General features: G+C 39.6%; 1 pseudogene; it reads left to right on the top strand.

Moving 5' to 3' along the window:
- The first annotated feature begins 6 nt into the window (after positions 1–6).
- LOC119866381 lies at positions 7–1699 on the top strand (annotated as a pseudogene).
- Positions 1700–17054: the final 15355 nt, after the last annotated feature.

The raw sequence follows: 17054 nt of genomic DNA, 5'->3' as shown, positions 1-17054 counted from the left end.
CTATCCCTGACAACTGGGCAACTCTCCAATCCTGAAAGGCTCCAGGAAAGAGTTTCATCATTTTCTTCCTACTAGCATCAAACCAGAAGATCCCGTTGATGTATAATGTTCATCTGTATGATATTACTTCCCATGTAGATTTATCCTTTCAAATTCTCTTAATGATACATGTTCGTGATGGAGTGGCAAGTGTAATGAATTGGAAAAGATTATTACAAAACTGGCAGAAATGTTGTAGCCTTCTCCAGGATGGTAATAAGAAGAGTACCAGTACAGTCTTTGGGCATTTACTTCTAAAACAAATGCAATTAGCATGAGCTCCATCTTTGAGAAAAGAGCATATTGAGAACCAGGAGGGAAACAGAGGGATATAGAAGTTAGGGAAAAAGCAGTCAGTGGGAGAAAAATGCTAAGAGGTATACAATATTATACCTATATGGTGGCATCAAAACTATCCAAGAAGTTCCCAGAAAAAAATAAGCACTACTGTGTAGGTTTGGATTCCTCCTCAAAGGAGGTAAGAGGAGGGCCTCTATGCCAAATACATGTGAATTATTAATGGGAAGGTGCAAGGACAGAAGCAAGAGCAGGGGTTGCCAGAGGACACGGTCAAGATGGTGGCAGTGTCTGTCTGATGCAGAGACCCCTTGAAAAGGTGTCTGGGCTGCTGAGGAGGCACTTCCACTGGATAGCGCCTGTGGTGCTGCAGGTGACAGTCTGTGAGGCTATAAACCAAAGTATGGATGAGGAGCTGGAAAGAGATGAGAAGGTATTTCTACTTGGGGAAGAAGTTGCCCAGTATGATGGCACATATAAGGTTAGTCAAGGCCTGTGGAAGATATATGGCAATAAGAGAATCATAGATATTCCCATATATGAGAGGGGCTTTGCTGGAAATGCCGTGGGTACAGCTATGGGTGGGTTGAGGCCCATCTGTGAATTTATGACCTTCAATTTCTCTATGTAAGCTATTGACCAGGTTATAAATTCAGCTGCCAAGACCTACTTACTACATGTTGGAGGGCCTTCCGCCTATGCCTATAGTCTTCAGGGGGCCCAATGACACCTCAGCAGGCATGGCTGCCCAACACTCACAGTGCTTTGCTGCCCAGTATGGGTACTGCCCAGGCTTAAATGTGGTCAGCTCCTGGAATTCAAAGAATGCAAAAGGACTTATTAAATCAGCCATTCAGGATAATAATCCAGTGGTGGTGCTATAGGATGAACTAATGTATGGAGTTCCTTTTGAATTTCACTCAGAAGCTCAGTCAAAACATCTTCTGATTCCCATTGGAAAAGCCAAAATAGAAAGGCAAGGGACACACATAACCATAGTTGCCCATTCAAAACCTGTGGGCCACTGCTTAGAAGCTGCAACAGTGCTATCCAAAGAGGGTATTGAATGTGAGGTGATAAATACGCGAACTATCAGACCGATGGACATTGAAACAAAAGAAGCCTGTGTCATGAAGACCAATCATCTCATAACTGTGGAAGGAGGCTGGCCACAGTTTGGAGTAAGAGCTGAAATTTGTGGCAGGATCATGGAAGGCCCTGCATTCAATTTCCTGGATGCTCCTCCAGTTTGTGTCACTGGTGCTGACGTCCCTATGCCTTTGCAAAGATTCTAGAAGACAACTCTATACCTCAGGTTAAAGACATCAAATTTGCAATTTAAAAAAACACATTAAATATCTAGTTTGGACTTGAATTTCAAGCTATTGGGATTTACTTAAAACACTTGCTGACACTTCACCTGAATTGTACAGTTAAGACCTTACGATTCATAAAGTTATCTCTAAAGCAACAACACAGATGTTTTTGTATTTGGAAGAAGTTTAAATGTGCTTGTATATGGAAAAACTCTCCTCTCCTGCCCTAGACTCCATGGCGAGGGGGCAGTTTTGGTCTGTTATACTTACCATGTACTTTGAATAAGGCTAATGTAAAATTTTACCCTCTCAAAAGGACAAGGTATGAATGTGGCAGAGTTCTGCAGAAAGATGTATCCAAAAATGACAACTTGTATGTAAAGATAAAAGCTACTATTATCTACATTTGTTATTAGATTGTTTGGTAAGGAATAAAGGAATTCCTAACTATGAGGGAAAAAAAGGAGCAAGCAAGAAGGCTAAGGACAGTACCTACTTCCCCAGACTGTAAACTGAGAGTGAGAGTTATAGAGTAAAAACTGCTAGGGTCAGAGAACCTTCCAGTGACATCTGTGTTTTATAAATAGAATATAAAATGAGCACTTTAACTCTTTGTGCATTTGTTTGCTTCCACTGGAAAACTTTGTCATGGGCTGGATGCCTATTGTGCAGTTTAAATGTTTCTCTTTTCTTCATGAAGATTCCTTCCTATGTCTTGCTTTATTTATAATACACTACATTTCCTAAGACTCTGCTCACATCTCTTCTTTCTCCCCTTCCGCTAGTCAATTACCTATATCTACAGCAGGGGTTCTCAGCAGGGATGATTCTCTCGCCCAGGAGGTATTTTGCCATACCTGAATAGACTTTTATTTTTCACAAAAGGAAGAGGGTGTGCTACTGGCACCTAGTAGGTAGAGGCCAGGGATGCTACTGAACATCCTATAATACTCAGAACAGCCATCACAAGGGGTTATGCAGTCCAAGAAATCATTAGTGCTGAGGTTCAGTAACCCTGGTTACTTATCCAACATTACAACCTGAAAATGAATAGTCCAATTAAAAAATAGGTAGGGGTGCCTGGGTGGCACAGCTGGTTAAGCCTCAGACTTCTTGGTTTCAGCTCAGGTCGTGATCTCAGGGTGGTAATGATCCCCACATTAGGCTCCCACTCAGCTCAGAGTCAGCTTGGGAATCTCACTTCCTCTGCCTCTGCTCTTCCTGATCGTGCTCGTGATCTCTCTCTTCCTATCTCAAATAAAAATAAATTAATTTTAAAAATTTTAAATGCGCAGAAGACAGAATAGACATTTTTCCAAAGAAGACACAGAAACGGCTAACAGACCCATGAAAAGATACTCAACATCACTCATCATCAGGGAAATACAGATCAAAAGCATGATGAGATAGCACCTCACACCTGTCAGAATGCCTTAAATGAACAACACAGGAAGCAATAGGTGTTGGCAAGGATGCAGGAAAAGGGGAACCCTCTTGCACTGTTGGTGGGAATGCAAACTGTTGTACCCACTCCAGAAAACAGTATGGGGCACCTCAGAAAGTTAAAAATAGAACTACCCAATATTCCAGTAACTGTACTATTGGGATTTACCAAAGGATACAAAAATACAGATCTGAAGGGCAAATGAACCCCAATATTTGTAGCAGCATTATCAGCAATAGCCAAACTATCACCCAAAGGTCCATCAACTTATGACTGGATAATGAGGATGTGGTCTATATATACAATGGATGTTTACTCAGCCATCGAAAAATGACATCTTGCCATTTGCAATGACATGGATGAGGCAGAGAGTCTTATCTTAAGTGAAATAGGTCAATCACAGAAAAAAGACCAAATGAATTCACTCATGGAATTTAAGAAACCAAACAGATGAACACATGAGAAGGGGGTAAAAAGAGAGAAAAGGAAAGAAATCATAAGAGATTCTTAATGATAGAGAGCAAAAAAGGAGCGATGATGGAGGGAGGGAGGTGGCAGATGTTCTAAATGGGTGATGGGTTTTAAGGAGGGCACTTGCTATGTTGAGCACTGAGTGTTACATGTAAGTGATGAACCACTAAATTAAAATTTTCAAAAAAACAAAAACAAAAACAAAAACTTCTGTGTTTGTCTCTGTCTCAGCCTACAACTACTCCTAAAGTTTTCTCAAGGGCAGCCCGGGTGGCTCAGCAGTTTAGCACTGCTTTCAGCCCAGGGCCTGATCCTAGAGACCCGGGCTACCCACATCGGGCATCTTGCATGGAGCCTGCTTCTCCCTCTTTCTGTGTCTCTGCCTCTCTCTTACTGTCTCTCTCTTTCTCTGTCTCTCTCTCATAAATAAATAAAATCTTTTAAAAAATTACAAAATAAAGTTTTCTCAAGTTATAAGACTTTTCCTACCTGACCATGCCCTTTGGCCTACCACTAGTATGGATTCTTACTTAAACTCTGTCCTTTTCCTCTGTTACTTCAGCTCCATCTTCATCCACCCAGCAGCCATCTTTCCCACATTCCCATCAATCTCACATCCCTACCTAACTAAATCCTGCCATTCTTCACCTTTGCTATTTGCAGTGGGACACCTGCAATTGCCATTTAGTGCAGCCCGTGAAAACCATGTGGGGATACTTATGGGAAGACTTCCTAGAATGTCAACATTTTTCTCATTCACTTTAACAGCCTCCTTCTTTTGCCAATACTTATTATTTCCCCACCCATATGATCCACTCAAATAAAGGATTCACTCTACCTTTTATGTATGCTACATATTTTCTTTTGCCCCTCTAGAACTAAATACACACTTTTCCCTCTGGTCTGTATCTGGAAGACAGACTTTGTTGGTTGCCTCATTGGTTGCCTTCTACAACCTAGGTGGCCTCAACCAAGAGTTACTTAGTAGGATAGAGGAAGGCAGGAGAAGAATATTTGAGGATGTTTATTGACCTGGTCCTTCCCTGATGTCCCAGGGTTACTGTCAGGTGGCCTTCTCCTACAGCTCCCTTCCCTGGCCCAATAAGGTGTTATCTGCTCCTTTCTCTTGAGAGGCCAGGATGTTTCACCATCCCTTTTTGATTCCTCTTAACCCTCCCACATCCTTGTAAGCACCTTATTATTCCTATTTAAGTATATCAACCATTTCCCCCCAGCCCAGTAACCTAGTAAAGGTAGCAGGCACATATTACCAAACACAAATTGAAAATATCTCAAAATAGAACACATACTAGTCCACAGCGCAAATCTCAAATCATGTCAGTGATATGAAGTTACACAGACCAAGCTCTCTGATGATAAGGCACTTAAGTTGGAAATCAATATCAAAAAGTTAACTAGAAGGAAACCCATATGGTTGGAAATTAAGAAACAGAATTCTAATTATCCCACTTACCAAAGAAGGAAAAGAAGTCTGGTCCAACATGGAAAGAGTAAAGAGCTTGGACATTGTCACTTCCACCATCACCAAAAACCAAGGGTAAACCAAGGTAACGTCAACAACGCTTCTTAGATCTATCAGAGAATTAAAGGCACAGGGGAAAGCACCACCCCAAAAACTGGGAGACAGGTGAACACAGAAAATGACAGCTTTCTGGGAGTAGAAACAGTAACTGGATACTGGCCAGAATACTTAGAGGGGAATCGACTACTTATTGGAGACTGGGAATGGGCTAACTTCAGAGATAAAAACTCCGAAGGGCCTGCCCTCCGTGGAACCCTCATAGTTTCATGCATTTTACTTCCAGCAGCCTCACCAGATTCTCATGATGAAGATTAGGAAAAAATCCTTTTGTGATCAGTAGGGAGAAGGGACAAGTGAACATTTAGAAAGAAGCCCAGAGAGCACTGTCTGGCCTTAGGGAAAACTATCTTATGAGAACTTAACAAATCTAGGGAAGGATAAAATAAATTAATAAATAAATAACCACCACCACAACAACACAACACTGAGAAGGACCTGTGAATGTTACAGCCCATGGACACAGCCGAACTAGGAGACTCACCTAATGATGGGACTATGCAATGCTTCTACTCCCCTTTACCTAACCACTACATCAATATGGTGGAGAGTTTCAAAGATCACAGCTAAAAGACCTGCAATGCTCAGGCATGATTTAAGAAGGAGTCTCTAGGGAAACCAAAACACACACACACACACAAACAGCAAAGGAGACAAAAGCAGGATATGAAAGAATTTGAACCTCTGATACCACAGCTATAGCAAACATTAAACATAGTCTAATGCCCAAAACAAAACTTCCCACTAAGAGCCTATTTACCTCAGTTTCTTTTACCTGATACCTCATGTCGGGCTTTCAACAACAGAATTGATAACAATACAAATTAGAATATTTTACAAATCTAAAATTAGTATTGGAACTAATTACAATTTTGTGGGATGTACTTAGAGCAATGCTTTCTTTTATTAGGAAAAAAGATGTGTTAAAAAGTAATAAGCTGCCAACTTAATCACAGGATATTAGACTATGCAGAGAACACAGAAGGAATAAAAATGCATGTAAATACTGATTCAAACAAACTCAAAGGGGCACCTGGGTGCCTCAGTGGTTGACCATCTGCCTTTGACTCAGGTAATGATCCCATCCCAGGATCAAGTCCCACATCAGGCTCCCCGTGGGGAGACAGCTTTTGCCTCTGCCTAAGTCTCTGCCTCTGTGTGTGTGTGTGTCTCTCATGAATAAACAAAATCATTTTTTAAAAAAAACCAACACTTGATTAAATTGATAGAATTAGAAGAAAGTAGTAATTTCACAGGTCTTGGCATGACTGATAAAAAATAAACATATTTAAACAATATTAAGGATGAAAGGAGCACAAAACTATAGATGTTATGAAATGAATTATAAGAGGTTTTCTATTTCTGATATTGAAGGACCAATGTAATTTAGACCAACATGTCACTAAGAACAAAACCTGGACAAATATTTTAAAACATCCACTTGGGTGGGGCACAATGGTGGAGGAGTAGGGTTCCCAAGTCACCTGTCCCCACCAACTTACCTAGATAACTTTCATATCATCCTGAAAACATACAAATTCAACCTGAGACTTAAAGAGAGAACAGCTGGAACGCTACAGAGAGAAGAGTTTGAGCTTCTAACAAGTACAACTAGTTTTTAGCCACTCTGCACTGAGCAAAATGACTAGAAAGAAGAACTCACCACAAAAGAAAGAATCAGAAACAATACTCTCTGCCACAGAGTTGCAGATTTTGGATTACAATTCAATGTCAGAAAGCCAATTAAGAACCACAATTATAAAGCCACTGGTGGCTCTAGAAAAAAAAAAAAATAAAGGATTCAAGAGACTTCATGACTGTAGAATTTAGATCTAATCAAGCCAAAATTAAAAATCAATCAAATGAGATGCAATCCAAACTGGAGGTCCTAAAGATGAGGCTTAATAAGGTAGAAGAAAGAGTGAGTGACATAGAAGACAAGTTGATGGCAAGGAAGGAGCCTGAGGAGAAAAGAGAAAAAAACAATGGAAATACCATGAGGAAAAGCTAAGGGAAATAAATGACAGCCTCAGAAGAAAAAATCTACATTTAATTGGGGTTCCAGAGGGCTCTGAGAGGGACAGAAGACCAGAAAGCATATCTGAACAAATCAAAGCAGAGAACTTCCCTAATTAGGGGAGGGAAACAGGCATTTAGATCCAGGAGATAGAGAGATTACCCCCCTCCCCCTTAAAATCAATAAAAACCGTTCAACACCTCATTTAATAGTGAAACTTGGAAATCCCAAAGACAAAGAGAAAATCCTTAAAGCAGCAAGAGACAAAAGATCCCTAACTTCTATGGGGAGAAATATTAGATTAACAGCCGACCTCTCCACAGACACCTGGCAGGCCAGAAAGGGCTGGCAGGATATTCAGGGTCCTAAATGAGAAGAACATACAGCCAAGAATACTCTCTCCAGCAAGGCTCTCATTCAGAATAGGAGAGATAAAGAGCTTCCAAGATAGGCAGATACTGAAAGAATATGTGACTGCCAAACCAGCTTTTGCAAGAAATATTAAGGGGGACCCTGTAAGAGAAAGAGGAATCTCAAAGAAATAATCCACAAAAACAGGGACTGAATAGGTATTACGATGACACTAAATTCGTATCTTTCAATAGTAACTCTGAAAGTGAATGGGCTTAATGATTCCATCAAAAGAGGCAGGCTTTCAGACTGGATAAAAAAGTAAGTCCCATCTATTTGCTGTCTACAAGAGACTCATTTGAGACCTAAGGACACCTCCAGCCTGAAAATGAAAGGTTGGAGAACCATTTACCATTCAAACGGTCTTCAAAAGAAAGCAGGGGTAGCAGTCCCCATATCAGATAAATTAAAGCTTATCCCAAGGACTGTAGTAAGAGATGAAGAGGGCCACTATATCATACTTAAAGGATCTATCCAACAAGAAGACCTAACAATCATGAATATTTATGCCCCTAATGTGGGAACTGCCAAGTATATCTATCAATTAATAACCAAAGTAAAGACATACTTAGATAATACACTAATACTGGGAGACTTCAACATGGCACTTTCTGCAAATGACAGATCTTCTAAGCACAACATCTACAAAGTAAGAACTTTAACTGATACACTGGACCAGATAGATTTCACAGATATTTCCAGAACTTTGCATCTGAACACAACTGAATACACATTCTTCTCAGGTGCACATGGAACATTCTTCAGAATAGACCACATACTGGGTCACAAATCAGGGTCTCAACTGATACCAAAAGATTGGGAATGTCCCCTGCATATTTTCAGACTACAGTGCTTTGCAACTTGAACTCAATCACAAGAAGAAATTTTGAAAAAACTCTTAACACGTGGAGGTTAAAGAGCATCCTGCTAAAGGATGAAAGGGTCAACCAGGAAATTAGAGAAGAATTAAAAAGATTCATGGAAACTAATGAGAATGAAGATAAAGTCGTTCAAAATCTTTAGGATACAGCAAAAGCAGTCTGAAGAGGAAAATACACCACAATACAAGCATCCCTCAAAAAATTGGAAAAAACAAATACACAAGCTAACTTTGCACCTAAGGAACTGGAGAAAGAACAGCAAATAAAACCTACACCCAGCAGAAGAAGAGAGTTAATAAAGATTTGAGCAGAATTCAATGAAATAGAGACCAGAAGAACTGTAGAACAGATCAACAAAACCAGGAGTTGGTTTTTTTGAAAGAATTAATAGATAGATAAACCATTAGCCAACCTTACTAAAAACAAAAGGGAAAAGACTCTAATTAATAAAATGACGAATGAAAAAGGAGAGATCACAACCAATACCAAGGAAATAAAACTATTTTAAAAACATATTATTAGCAGTTATATGCCAATAAACTAGGCAATCTAGAAGAAATCGACGCATTTCTGGAAAACCACAAACTACCAAAACTGGAACAAGAAGAAATAGAAAACCTGAACAGGCCAATAACCAAGGAGGAAATTGAAGCAGTCATCAAAAACCTCCCAAGACGCAAAAGTCCAGGGCCAGATGGCTTCCCAGAGGAATTCTATCAAACGTTTAAAGAAGAAATAATATCTGTTCTACTAAAGCTGTCCTGGAAGATGGAAAGGGATGAAATACTTCCAAACTCGTTCTATGAGGCCAGCATCAACTTAATTCCAAACCAAAGACCGCACCAAAAAAGAATTATAGACCAATATTCCTGATGAACACTAGATGCCAAAATGCTCAACAAGATACTAGCCAATAGGATCCAACAGTACATTAAGAAGATTATTTACCATGACCAACTGGGATTTATCCCCAGGATGCAAGGCTGGTTCAACACTCATCAAGCAATCAACGTGATAGATCATATCAACAAGAGAAAAAACAAGAACCGTATGATCCTCTCAACAGATGCAGAGAAAGCATTTGACAAAATACAGCATCCATTCCTGATCAAAACTCTTCAGAGTGTAGGGATAGAGGGAACATTCCTCAGCATCTTAAAAGCCATCTACAAAAACCCCATAGCAAATATCATTCTCAATGGGGAAAACCCAAGAGCCTTTCCCCTAAGATGTCCACTCTCCCCGCTCTTATTCAACATAGTACTAGAAGTCCTAGCCTCAGCAATCAGACAACTAAAAGAAACAAAAGGCTTCAAATTGGCAAAGAAGAAGTCAGGCTCTCCCTCTTCACAGATGACATGATATTGTACATGGAAAACCCAAAAGACTCCATCCCAAGATTGCCAGAACCCATACAGCAATCCGGCAATGTGGCAGGATACAAAATCAATGCCCAGAAGTCAGTGGCATTTCTATACACTAACAATGAGACTGAAGAATATTAAAGGAGTCAATCCCATTTACAATTGCATTTACAATTTGCATTTGCATTTACAATTGCACCCAAAAGCATAAGATACCTAGGAATAACCTAACCAAAGAGGTAAAGGATCTATAATCTAAAAACTACAGAACACTTCTGAAAGAAAATGAGGAAGACACAAAGAGATGGAAAAAATATGCCATGCTCATGGATTGGGAGAATTAATATTGTGAAAATGTCAATGCTACCCAGGGCAATTTACACATTTAATATAATCCCTACCAAAATACCATGGACTTTCTTCACAGTGTTGGAACAAATAATCTTAAGATTTGTGTGGAATCAGAGAAGACCCTGAATAGCCAGAGAAATATTGAAAAAGAAAACAAGAGCCGGGGCTCACAATGCCAGATATCAAGTTGTACTCCAAAGCTGTGATCGTCAAGACAGTGTGGTGCTGGCACAAAAACAAACACATAGATCAATGGAACAGAATAGAGAACCCAGAAATGGGCCCTCTATGGTCAACTAGTATTTGACAAAGCAGGAAAGACTATCCACTGGAAAAAGGACAGTCTCTTCAATAAATGGTTCTGGCAACATTGGACATCCACCTGCAGAAGAATGAAACTAGACCATTCTCTTACACCATACACAAAGATAAACTCAAAATGGATGAAAGAGCTAAATGTGAGACAAGATTCCATCAAAATCCTAGAGGAGAACACAGGCAACACCCTTTTTGAACTTGGCCACAGCAACTTCTTGCAAGATGCATCTATGAAGGCAAGGGAAACAAAAGCAAAAATGAACATTGGGACTTCATCAAGATGAAACACGTTCTGCATAGCAAAAGAAACAGTCAACAAAACTAAAAGACAACCTACGGAATGGGAGAAGATATTTGCAAATGACATTATCAGAGAAAGGGCTAGTATCCAAGGTCTAGAAAGAACTTATTAATCTCAACACCCAAGAAACAAACAATCCAATCATGAAATGGGCAAAAGACATGAACAGAAATTTCACCAAAGAAGACATCCCCATGGCCAAGAAGATGAGAAAATGCTCCGCATCACTTGCCATCAGGGAAATACATATCAAAACCACAATGAGACACCACCTCACACCAGTGAGAATGGCTAAAATTAACAAGACAGGAAACAACAAATGTTGGAGAGGATGTGGAGAAAGGGGAACCCTCTTGCACTGTTGGTGGGAATGTGAATCGGTGCAGCCACTCTGGAAAACTGTGTGGAGGTTCCTCAAATCGTTAAAAATAGAGCTACCCTATGACCCAGCAATTGCACTACTGGGTATTACCCCAAAGATACAGATGCAGTGAAATGGCAGGACACCTGCACCCCAATGTTTATAGCAGCAATGTCCACAATAGCTAAACTGTGGAAGGAGCCTCGGTGTCCATCGAAAGAAGAACGGATAAAGATGTGGTCTATGTATACAATGGAATATTACTCAGCCACGAGAAGTGATGAATACCCACCATTTGTTTCAATGTGGATGGATCCGGAGGGTACTCTGCGGAGTGAAGTAAGTCAATTAGAGAAGGACAAACATTATATGGTTTCATTCATTTGGGGAATATAAAAATTAGTAAAAGGGAATAAAGGGGAAAGGAGAGAAAATGAGTGGGAAATATCCGTGAGGGTGACAGAACATTAGAGACACCTAACTCTGGGAAATGAACAAGGGGTGGTGGAAAGGGAGGTGGGGGGGGGGTTGGAGTGACTGGGTGATGGGCTCTGAGTGGGGCACTTGATGGGATGAGCACTGGGTGTTATGCTATGTGTTGGCAAATGTAACTCCAATAAAAAAAAAAATACAAAAATAGGGCAGCCCGGGTGGCTCAGCGGTTTAGCGCCGCCTTGGGTCCAGGGCCTGATCCTGGAGACCCGGGATCGAGTCCCACATCAGGCTCCCTGCACGGAGCCTGCTTCTCCCTCTGCCTGTGTCTGTGCCTCCTCTCTCTCTCTCTCTCTCTCTCTCATGAATAAATAAATAAAATATTTTTTAAAAATACAAAAATAAATAAATAAAAATAAATGGGCAAAAAGTAAAAATAAATAAAATAAAATAAAACATCCACTCAAGGCACTAAAGGACTAACTTAAAAGGCAATGAAGAAATTGGGAGCTATGACCCAGGAATGGTCAATCTGCATTTGAGCTGATTTAGGAAGAGCTAATAAGAGGAATAGTAAAGTGGGAGATATATCATAAAGAAGATGAAGGAAAGAATGGGTACAGCAAATACAGTATCTGAAGAGAAAATAGCCGAGATTTTTCCAAAACTGAACAACAGTGTGCATTGGTTAAAGAGGCCCTAAGTGCACCCAATGTATATTATTTATAAAAAGAAATACACACATGGATACATTGTTAGAACTCCTGAAAATGAGAGACAAAGAGGGACAATTTAACAGCTGCCTGAAGAAAAGACAGAGTCCTTTTAAAAGAAGCACAATTCGATTGACAGCTGTCTAGTCCACAAAAAAATCAAAGTATAAAATTTATCTTATAAAAAACTCCATTGTAGTGGACTAGAGAGGAGCTGGAAGTCAAAGAAAAGTAAAATTCCAACTGGCCTGGAAGAGAGCATACATCGACATTGTGAACTGCCTGTGGTGGCCATGTGGCAAGGACCTATGGGCAGCCTTCAGAAGCTGACAGCAATGCCTCACTGACAGCCAGCAAGGAGACAGGTACCTCAGTGGTACAACTGCAAAGAAATGGATTTTACCAACAACCAGTGAGCTTGGGAGAGGATCCCAAGCCTCAGATGAAAATCACAGCTTGGTTGACAGCTTGATGTCAGCTTGGTGGGACCCTGAGCAGAATACCCAGCTAACCATACCCAGACTCCTGACCCAAGGAAATTGAAAGATAATATATTTGTCTTGTTTTGAGTCCCTGAATTTGTGGCAATTTGTTACACAGCAATAGACTAATAATACAAGCTTCTGAAATTCTAAGATAATCCTGTGAAAATTTTTATAACATTAAATCTGGTTGGATAAATTAAAAAGTACTCGAAAAATATTATTTTCCACGTGTGACGAAAGATGAAAGAAACATAACACACTTGTAATCATAACATTAACCTGTCTGTTAGATTCAGCTACTATAAGGAACACAGAGGAGAAGCTTCTTTGACTTTAGGACACTATTCATTTGCTGAGTGTGAATTAGTTAAAAACCAATTTTGGCTCATGTTAGTGGAAAGTCACTCAGTGGGAAGAGAAGAGGACAGTGTCCTTATTCCCTTATCTGTATAATGAGTATTTAGTTTCCATGTGCATTGCAAGTTCGCATCAACAGCAACAGTGTTGTAAGAGTTCTACTTTTTATGCAGACTTCTGGCAAGCTGTTCTTTCATTTCACTTTCTTAAATGGGACAATTGAAAGCATGCCAATTTTGGTTTTGGGTGGGCATAGATTCAAATGGAAGCTTGACAGTTCTTTCAGTTGTGTTGTTTCGATCCTTTGCAGCCTCAATTTCATCAAGCACCAAGTGGAGATGATAGGATTTATCTCGCAGTTTTATAATAGTGAGGATCGAAACTAAGTAAAGTCATGTACAGAAATATATATAGTATAGTGCCTAATTTTTACTCATTAGGGAATGATTTCTTCTACAGATATTTGATCATATCTTTCTATGAGATTTTAACTATTTTAGCCCACTGTATTGAGTTAAAAATAGGGCTACCCTACAACCCAGCAATTGTACTACTGGGGATTTACCCCAAAGATGCTGATGCAGTGAAAAGCCGAGACACCTGCACCCCAATGTTCATAGCAGCAGTGTCTACAATAGCCAAAATGTGGAAGGAGCTTCGATGTCCATTGAAAGATGAATTATAAAGAAGATGTGGTATATGTATACAATGGAATATTACTCAGCCATTAGAAACGACAAATACTCACCATTTGCTTCGACATGGATGGAACTGGAGGGTATTATGCTGAGTGAAATAAGTCAATCGTAGAAGGACAAACATTATATGGTCTTATTCATTTGGGGAATATAAAAAATAGTGAAAGGGAATAAAGGGGAAAGGAAAAAAAAATGAGTGGGAACTATCAGAAAGGGAGACAGAACATGAGAGACTCCTAACTCTGGGAAACGAACAAGAGGTGGTAGAAAGGGAGGTGGGTAGGGGGTTAGGGTGACTGGGTGACAAGCACTGAGGGGGGTACTTGATGGGATGAGCACTGGGTGTTATATATATGTTGGCAAATTGAACTCCAATAAAAATTTTAAAAAATAAAATAAAAATAAATAAATAAATCGCTTGGATAAATAGAAAAGTACTAGAAAAATATTATTTTCCAAAGGTGATGACAATGAAAGAAAACATAACAAACTTGTAATCATAAAGTTCAATCATTAGGTTAAGAATACTTCCATAGGGATCCCTGGGTGGCGCAGCGGTTTGGCGCCTGCCTTTGGCCCAGGGCGCGATCCTGGAGACCCGGGATCGAATCCCACGTCGGGCTCCCGGTGCATGGAGCCTGCTTCTCCCTCTGCCTGTGTCTCTGCCTCTCTCTCTCTCTGTGACTATCATAAATAAATAAAAATTTAAAAAAAAAAAAAGAATACTTCCATAAGTTTGAAGATGACACAAAGAAATAGAAAGACATTCCATGCTCATGGATTGGAAGAACAAATAACGGTAAAATGTCCATTCTACCCAAAGCAATCTACACATTTCATGCAATCCCTATCAAAATACCAGCAGCATTTTTCACAGAAGTAGAACAAAAAAATCCTAAAAATTATATGGAACCACCAAAGACCCCAACTAGCCAAAGCAGTCTTGAGAAAGAAAAGCAAAGCTGGAGGTATCACAATTCCAGAGTTCATGTTATATTACAAAGCTATAGTAATCAAAACACTCTGGTACTGGCAGAAAAATAGCCACATGGATCAATGGAACAAAATAGAAAACCTAGAAAGAAACCCATAATTATATGGATGGCTAATCTTAGACAAAGCAGGAAAGATTATCTAATGGAAAAAGGTAGTCTCTTCAACAAATACTGTTGGGAAAACTGCACCACAACATGGAAAACAACAAAACTGGACCACTTTTTACACCATACACAAAAATGAACTCAACTTGGTGGAGAGACCTAAATGTGAGACCTGGAACCATAAAAATAATGAAGAGAACACAGACAGTAATTTCTCTGACATTGGCTGTAGCAACATTTTTCCGGACATGTCTCCTAAGGCCAGGGAAATAAAAGCAAAAGTAAACAATTGGTTTTATATCAAAATAAAAAGGCTTTGCACAGTGAAGGAAATGAATTACAAAACTAAGAGGCATCCTACTGAACCAGAAAAAAAGATTTGCAAATGACATATTTGATAAAGGATTTGTGTCCCAAATCTATAAAGAACTTAAACAACTCCACACCTGTAAAAACAAATAATACCATTTAAAAATGGCAGAAGACATGAACAGACACTTATCTAAGACATCCAGATGGCCAACATACACAAGAAAAGATGCTCAACATCACTCATCATCAGGGAAATGTAGATCAAAACTATAATGAGGTATCATGCCACACCTGTCAGAATGGCTAACATCAAAACAAGAGAAACAACAAGTGTGGGGAGGATGTTGAGAAAAAGGAACCCCCTTGCACTTTTGGTGGGAATGCAAACTAGTGCACTGGCCATGGAAAACAAAATGAATTACCTCCAAAAGTTAAAATTAGAACTACCATCCAGTAATCCAACCACTGGGTATTTATCAAAAAGGACAAAAGCACTAATTCATACAGATAATGCATTGTACGGAATATACATGCAAGGATAATACATGTTTATATCAGCATTATTTATAAGAGCCCAAATTATGGAAGCATCTCAAGTGTCCATGAAGAGACGAATGCATGAAGAAGATGTGGTATACACCTCACACCAGTGAGAACGGCTAAAATTAACAAGACAGGAAACAACAAATGTTGGAGAGGATGTGGAGAAAGGGGAGCCCTCTTGCACTCTTGGTGGGAATGTGAACTGGTACAGCCACTCTGGAAAACTGTGTGGAGGTTCCTCAAAGAGTTAAAAATAGAGCTACCCTATGACCCAGCAATTGCACTACTGGGTATTTATCCCAAAGGTACAGATGCAGTGAAATGGCAGGACACCTGCACCCCAATGTTTATAGCAGCAATGTCCACAATAGCCAAACTGTGGAAGGAGCCTTGGTGTCCACCGACAGATGGATCGAAAAGGAGTGGGAAAAATTAGAGAGGGTGACAAAACATGAGAGACTCCTAAATCTGGGAAACGAACAAGGGGTAGTGGAAGGGGAGGCAGGTGCGGAGATGGGGTGACTGGGTGATGGGCACTAAGGGGGGAATTTGATGGGATGAGCACTGGGTGTTATACTATATGTTGGCAAATAGAGCTTCAATTTTAAAAATATATTAAAAAATGAAAACAAAAAAAGGTATGGTATATATACACAACAGAATATTATTCTGCCATAAGAAAGAATGAAATCTTGCCACCTGCAACAACATGGATGGAGATAGAGATTACAATGCTAAGAAAATAAGTCAATCAGAGAAAGACAAATGCTATATCCTTTCACTCATAGGTGGCATTTAAGAAACAACAACAAAAAAAAGCAAAGATTTAAAAGCATAAGTAAAAAAGGAGACAGGCAAATCAAGAAATAGACTCAGTACAGACAACAAACTGATGCTTACCACAGGGGAGGTGGGTGGAGTGATGGGTAAAATAGGCAATGGGCTTTAAGGAGTGCATTTGTCATAATGAGCACTGGGTGATGTATCACTATACGGTACCTTCAGTCCTTGATGCACCTAAATCACATATGGTACACCTGAAACTAATATAACACTGTCTGTTAACTATACTGGAACTTAAAATTTTTTAAAATATATTTCTAGATTTTGATTACTAAGCATTCATCAGATACATCATTTGCAAATATCTTCTCCCATTCCGTAGGGTGTCTTTTAGTTTTATTGATTGTTTCCTTCACTGTGTGGAGCTTTATATCTTGATGAAGTCGCAATATTCATTTTT

Source organism: Canis lupus, chromosome 27 (assembly GCF_011100685.1).
Source record: "Canis lupus familiaris isolate Mischka breed German Shepherd chromosome 27, alternate assembly UU_Cfam_GSD_1.0, whole genome shotgun sequence".
NCBI lineage: Eukaryota > Metazoa > Chordata > Mammalia > Carnivora > Canidae > Canis > Canis lupus.
Note: the sequence above shows the minus strand (reverse complement) of the source record. Positions and strands in the feature narration are given on the sequence as shown.